At 39.7% G+C, this 7,808-nt stretch overlaps 1 protein-coding gene across 1 annotated transcript in view; it reads left to right on the top strand.

The window, feature by feature from the left end:
• Positions 1–3,293: 3,293 nt before the first annotated feature.
• Positions 3,294–7,808, top strand: part of LOC109463281 (galactose-3-O-sulfotransferase 2-like) — a 13,031-nt gene continuing 8,516 nt past the window's right edge. Inside the window, exon 1 of the mRNA XM_019760020.1 lies at positions 3,294–3,328. The gene's annotated coding sequence lies outside the window, so the exon portion shown is untranslated. The remainder of the gene's footprint in view (positions 3,329–7,808) is intronic.

Below are 7,808 nucleotides of genomic sequence, written 5' to 3'. Positions count from 1 at the left end.
ATTGCAGTTAACCACCTACCAGTGGACTAGCCCCCTGCTGTAGTGATTGCACTACTGTGTGGCCCAAGGGCTATTGAACTGGAGATGGGCGCCGCCCTGTGCCCCACCTGGTGCAGAAAAGACTTCAACACAGTTGTGTTAGAGTGATGAAGGTTAACCACTAACAACAGTAACAAGATCTAAAGCCCCAGACTGGCAGAAAATTTGATTTTCAAGCTGCAATAGAACAGAATGAAATAATCTGATTAAATACAGCGCTAGAATTAACCCCTTAACCATTTAAGTGCCTACAACTTTATTTGAGCTCTCTGTATAACAAGCTGTACAAATTAGATCAATTCCTTCAATATCACAACATTTTCTGCCAGAGAAACCCTTAGGTGAGGTGTATGTGATGTCCATGTGTGGGGATGTAGAACTAATGATTGTTAACGATGCGATGTAATGAGTGTTGACGGTTAGACCACTGACAGTCATCAGACAAGTGAGGGATGGGGCACAGCATCTCTAGATCCTTGCCCGTAACACCCACACAACACATTGGGTAAATGACTCCTTCAGGCCACACCAATTTGATTTCTTGGTTAACGGATCTTTCTAGAAAAATAATGGAGCGGACGGGCGAAAAAAAAAAAGAATAAAAACAGACCTAGGCATCCTATCATGGCCCAAAATGGTATGGTAGGAGCCATGAAGTCAACACACCAGGCTGATTCAAAATTTAAACAATGAATTTTGAACTTTTAATGATACCATTCCATTGAAAGATGGAATAACTGTAACAACTAGGAAGAAAAGTACTGTTTTAAACTGTTCGGGGCAAAATATGTCAGCATTTTGCAGTTGATTCTGAATTTTTATTTTTATTTGCAAATCAGAAAAAAATGAAGCAGGCGAATCCGTTAACCAAGAAATTAAATTGGTGTGGCCTCAACATGTGAGAATGTGGCGTATGCCTGAGGGGGATATTCTGCCATGTGCCCTGCACCTAACAGAAAACTTCAAGTCCCTGTCTGCTGGATCTTATTAGTAGGTAGATGTTTGGTGACTTGCCACCAGACGAGTAGGAAGCTCTAGCTCTAAAGAACAGGTACTTTTTCTCCATATTTTTTTTTTGCATTAAACATGAATAATTTGCACTGCATGAAGGTTTTAACAGATCCCCTTTCCTCTTATTTTCTGGGCCTTTGCGAGACTATTTAACATTGACCTAGCAGAGAGCTTGAGGTCCCTGTAGGCTGGAGTTTATTAGTGAGGTTGACTTTTGGTGACTTGCCACAAGTCTAACAGGAAGCTGTCTGGATAACAGGTACTTTTTTTCTCATATTTCTTGGCATTAAACGTGAAGAATTTGCATGGAGCTAACAGAAAGCTTCAGGTCCCTGTCTGCTAGCGTTAGTAGGTACATGTTTGGTAACTTTGCGCAGGACTAAAAGGAAGCTGTCCCAAGGTTAACAGGTACTAATACACTACTATTTTCTCCATCTTAGTCTGTGCATGAATACCCGGTATGTAATATTGACCTAACAGATCTAGAAACCTTTGAGTCACTGCTTGCTGGATTTTATTAGTAGGTACCATAGACTTCTAGTTACAAGACTAGTAGGAGAATTTCTGCGGGTTTTTTTTCCTCATATAGTTTGGCCTTATTCATAAAAAAACTTGCATGGACCCAACAGAAAGCCTCAGGTCTATGTCTACTAGAAGTTATTAGTAGGTACACGTTTGCCAAAAGACGTCGACTAAGAGAAGCTGTCTGAAGGTTAACAGGTACTTTTTTTTCTCAAACTGTCTTGGTGTTTGCATAAATTGACCCAACAGAAAGCCCAGTAGACTGGAGTGTATTAGAGGATTGACTTGTGGTGACTAATGCCACAGGAAGCTGTCTAGCAGGATGCTGTATAAATCAAGGACAACAGGTACTTTTTTCCAACTTTCTTATAGCCCTTGCATGAATATCTACATTGATCCAGCACATCCTGTCTATACTGGAGTAAATTAGTAGTTAGATTTTTGGTGACTTGCCAGACTAGATTCAGAAGAACAGACACCTTTCCCAACTTTCTTGGCCTTTCAAATAAATATTCAACATTGACCTAACATTGAAAGATCCTTGTCTGCTGGAGTTTCATAGTAGGTAGAATTTTGGTGACATGCAACAAGACTAACAGGAAGCTGTCAACAGGAACAATTTTTTGTACTCCCTCACACACTTTCTAAGCTTTGCGTGACCTAACCAAAACCCAGTCTACTGGAGTACATTAGTAGGTAGACTTTTGGTGACTTGCCACAAGCTTCCTAAAGTAAAACAGGTACTTAGTAAAACAGGTACTTCTTTTTAATACCTAACTTGGCCTTTCACAGGAATATCTTAGGTGTTCTACAGTAATTGCTCAGATACATGTATACATGTACATGTAAGACACCCTCTGACAATTACTTTCTAGGACTCATTTGATAGAATGTCATTGCTGTATGTCATGTCACTGACTTGAATGTAATTATATAGTCTGTGTGAAGTTTAAAACAGATTAGAAGTAGACGTAAAAATATTATTTTACAGATACATTGTACATGTAGATGTCATGCTGTCATAGATATATAGTCTATCTGTGATCATAGGATAAAATTTCTTGTCTGTAATTTGACCCCCCCTTGTTAAACAACAATTATACCAGTGTAAATATTAACCTACATGTAAGTAGTTTATAAACTATAGATAATACCACAAACGTAACATTCTGATTTTTAATTTCTTTAGTTATAACACTGTTTCAGTGGAAATTGAGCAAAAAGTCCATTTTTAGCATGTTGAGGAATGGTATATGGCACCTGCACATTGCGATCGCCTTTGACAGACAAAAAGTTGTTATTGCAGTTGGCAATGACGAATGGGGCTTGGGATAGTCAGTCGGCCTGGATGCACTTATCAGTAGTAACACCACGGGTGTGTTAGTGCACGGGGGGTGTACATGTTGTCTGATTCAGAAGATATTTAGGAAGCTTATAAAACATCTAAACAACCCCATTCCCTTTATTTTATCATCAATTATTCTATTATTACAGAGCCATCGTATTTTCGTCAAGGGGGCAATGGAGCCCCCACACCCCTTAAAGGCTTTGCTGATAGTTGCACCCCTTTGCTTGACCTCAGCTCTACAATGGGAACAATGCCAGACTTCATGTCAGGACACAACTAAACATAGTTTTCGGATATTGGAAACCCCCTTCCGAATGTCTGACAGTCTTTCCCCCGGATATATTTAGACAGACAGAAGCGCAGAAACCCCCAAGCGGCCTTTTAACAACGTGTGCATCGGCACTAGTGGTAAGTAGGGCATGGCGTAGTTTGTTTGATATCATCTATATGTGGTGGTCTCAAATTTAACACTGAAGTTATTACGATGGTTGTATGTAACGTGAACGTGAGCTGAAAGCTGTAGCCTCGTAATGTTAATGGAAGTTTTAAACACAAGCATTAGTATCTACACCGCAAACGTACTTTATGATATGCGTATCACGTAACGTCTACTTAAGGCCTAATGATATAATTTTACCTCGGCTCCACTGAAGACCTCAACCGGGTCTAATATTCTGTATATTGGGATAATAAAGGGGCTGGCAAGGTCCACGTGTTCTGATAAATCATCACATATGTACTACATAATATTAGATCAAAAATATCATAATGAATTCATAATCGTTTTATGCGGACTATTTTCAGTCTCCAATGTACAGCGTTCGATCTTCGCAAGCCATTTTCGAACAGAGTAGAATTGATCTTCCAATAGGCCAACAGATGGGCTGGCAAGATTGATTAAGATATGTTATTACGTAATACAAAAATATTATGATTCATGATAGTTCTTTTTTCACGAAGAATACTTGCGACAAGAATATCGATCTTGTCGATTTCAGTCTCTTTCATTGATTGAGATAATCTTGCATGTCACAGCTATTGTCTATGAAGAGACTTTTAGCTTAGATAATACTGCAGGGTGAGATACGTAGTGAGCCCGGTTGAGGGTGTTCAAACAAGGAGCTTAAAATAGCGGGATTGTAATTCCGCCGGGTATCTGAGATGTACTACAGCCACATTAAAAATGGCGAATTTAAAGAGGCTAATGCGGCATCTGTCATCCCCAAGGTATGCATGCATTAGATATTCACGTACCCAAGACATTCCCAAGGTCTTGAACATCTCACAACTTTATGGTCCTTTCTTTGTGACATATTTGTGAATACTTTGTGTGAGATTCAAGCGATCACGCATAGCATTTGGTACGGGCTGCTTGTTGCACCATCTGCTTTGTGTTGAGCTAGTTGTATGGTTGTTGGCGAGTACTGTACTGTGGTTCTAGGGCTAGTTCATTTTACCTAGTTTACCTAGCTATAGGGTGTCAGCCTGGAGCAGCCATGGACAAGCACAAGAGAAAGGGGTGGGGCAGATGTCTTGAAGTTCGACAAAATGTACTAAAAGTTTACCTGTCCATTTCGGCCACAAACAATAATGACAATGACAATGACAATAATAAATTCAGTGCACGAAAAGTGACTCTTTCCTGTGATGATAGAAGGCAGATATATTGTTGCTTTAGAGTGTAAAAGGCGCTCGTATAGCTTTATTGGGTTAATTTATCACTTTTTTGTAAATTCCGCTTTATTTTGTACACCGTTACCCAAATCTTATTATATAAATTCACCATCACATACGACACAATCTCGTAATATCTTAGGACTTTTAATTCTTAAATGATATCTTAAAAGATAACACCTGGAGTTTGATGCGCAGGGCTGACTCCACAAAAAAGCCAGATTGACCAAAAGTGATAAATTCCAGGCAAGTCTGCACGGTATTTCCCGTTATGTCTGTGTGAATGGCGTCGATAGATGCCAGGTAATGTTTGTCTGAAGCAGTGAATGCCGAAGTCAACCATTAGGCCACAGCAAGTAAATTTTATGGATGACATCCTCAGCAGCCTCCAAATCTAATGCGAGAGGGCGAAAAAAACAAGGCGGGCCAAAAAAAACCAGGATGTCTATTTTTTCAAAACATCATAAACCCTGTTAAAGAAGAGATGATACCTTGTGCTAACTTTACCGCCAACTATTACAACATCCATTCGTCACTGAAACAACTTTGAAAAAGGAAAGTTTTCAACCATTGTACAAATGGTTTTGATTCAGTGGGAACGTATAAAAGGAATGAAATACATCGCCGCGTCAAAGTGAAAGTCAAAACAATAAATCAGAGCCTTGTCTTGTCTCCTTTCTTCATGCTTATCTGCCATACACGTTCCAGCATGGCAAGACATGCCATTTTGACCATTTTCGGCATGTTGACCGTCAAAGGGCAACAGAATTTCTTGTTTTTTTTTAATAAAAAATCAGGCGAAAATCAATGCGCGCGCTGATGTCATCCATAAACATTACTTGCTGTGGCCCTACCAGACTTACCTAGCGTTTTATCCCCATTATTCACTCCCATTCTTAACTGCAGTAAAACCGATAAATAACCATATCTTCCTCTATCAGTAATATCATTACCTGGCTTGAAAGCAAAGCTCGGAAGACTAGCCCAGTCTCGCAATAAGATAATGTCTTCTGTTACATTGTTTTCAATTTCTTGACATATCAAATCATTGTATAACCGAAAGAGCCGCTATTTATTGAAACCAATCTTTGACAAACTCAACATCATTAGAATGAATCAAACGAAAACGTCGATTTGATATTCTCCAGCGAAGAAAACGAATCAGATTTAATTTCAATAAGTATTTCACGACATAATTTCAATCGTCTTGGGAAGTACGGATGCATAGAAGAATATTCAAGGCGTATATGTTCAAGGAATATTCAATATTGAAGGCGTACCAAAATGCTGAATACAAAAGATTTTGCCTCATCCCTTGAAAATCTGTTTGTTTCATTTCGCCGGTTTCTCTCCTAAAATGAAATATGATATTCTAATGATGGCTCTTTCGCTAGAAAATTCGAATCCATGTTGCCTTATGGAGTCACCTTATTAAAGATAATTGTCCCAATGATATTAGAGCGACAAGAGAACCGCAGGTCTTCATTTCAATTTACAGACCTGGGAGTTTATTACCGCTGACTGCCGCATCTTCTAGCTACCTGCAATTAACGTACTGCCCGTAGGATACTTCAATCAAGCGCTAGGGAGAAAAGGAGAGAAAATAATGAAGTACCAGGGACAAGTGCCTAGAAGGGACGCCAACAGCTTGTGCTTTTTTTCTTGTCGCTATCTTTTATATTTACTTCTTTTCATCATCTTCTTCAAATGGGTTTTGATGTATTCTATACCATATCAAAGAAGGGTTTTGATGTATTCTATACAGTATCAAAGAAGGCATGGCGGTCCTGTGATAAAGTCGGAGTTTGAAATGATCACTAAAGATGTAGTTGACGTACATCTGAGGCGTACGTTTAAGGAAGAAAACTCAGCTGGCACTGAGCGTTAAAACTGATCAAAGAATGGAACCTATGTTTCCCTATCCCCGCCTACGCCAAAAGTTGTTTAAATTGACGAGAAAATACTACTTGGCAAAAGTAATAATAACGCCGTTGTGTGGTGAAAAATCGGTCATACACAGGGAGTCTGGAGAAAAAAAAAACACTCATTAGTCTAGGAAAAGCATTTGTATTGCTTCATGCCAATACCCAAGCACGTCCTGGCTTCTAGTATGTTTACATGTACATACTGTACCGGGCGTGCTGGGAATGAATAACAGTTTTGGTTGGACCAACTGGAGCGTAAATATATGTCCAAGTAGCCTCCATAGCAGGCTTATAGAACTGGGGGTTTGGTGGTCTTCGGCTGTTTTCTGATTAGCCCAGTTCTGAAAAACGGGGGTAATTCAACCAGGCTGGCTATGTCGTCTATATGCAATCAGAAAATAGCACATAAAAGACCCTGAAGACCCTCAAAACCCCCAGTTTTTGGCATGCTATCGAGGCTATATTTTGTCAAAGTCGCCGGCAGCTACCGCGGTGCCGTTTAGTTTTGATACGTCATACCAGGACCATTCCGACTTCGAGCAAGGCGTATCATACTAGTATATACAGAAACAGTCCCAATTCACACATAACCTGAATTAAGCTTATTTATTTTCATTTCAAACGCCTAAATGATATTCTTGTTATTCAGATACCGCAGCATTTTGAGGGAATCTCTAAAGGTTGTTTTTTTTTTTCAAATCAAGTTTCGAGCCAGTGTTAGGCGTAGCCATTTCAAAGAGCAATTTTTTTCATTAAACTTGTTTTACCCACACCTTGCCTTGTAGATGCTGGCACAGGGCATGAGTAAATGTTTTGTTTCTCGTTCAAGTGAAATATTTTTGTAATTAAGACTGATAACCAAATAATAACCCACTCTCCTTCGTGGCCAGTGTATCTTGATTCTGAAGATGAAACATCAAGTGTTGGCGCCATTTTTAAAAAAAGATGAATAAAAAATTCTCTTTAAACGGCTCCTCATCGACAATTCGTTAATCACTACGTTAAATACATACATACCGGCCTATCCCCCTACCGATAGCATTAATGAACTGCCCCCTCACTTAACGGTAGTCGTTCGCACAGCAAAGCGCTGTTGAAGACAGCAAGTTATCTCTCCTCTGCTCACCTGGTGGATCTTCTTCAACAGGTGTTCTGTGTGTACGGCGTTAGGTAACGATAAGGAATGGAGGATGGCCAGTCAGGACTGACAGACAAGGGAACTGTAGGTAAGACCAGCCGGCCGCGTGCTCGCGTCAGTACAGAAAACTCGCTCGCACGAATTTGTCGCG

This window comes from Branchiostoma belcheri, unplaced genomic scaffold (assembly GCF_001625305.1).
Source record: "Branchiostoma belcheri isolate BF01 breed outbred unplaced genomic scaffold, Haploidv18h27 scaffold124, whole genome shotgun sequence".
NCBI classification, from domain to species: Eukaryota; Metazoa; Chordata; class Leptocardii; order Amphioxiformes; family Branchiostomatidae; genus Branchiostoma; species Branchiostoma belcheri.
This window is presented reverse-complemented; position numbering and strand designations above follow the sequence as displayed.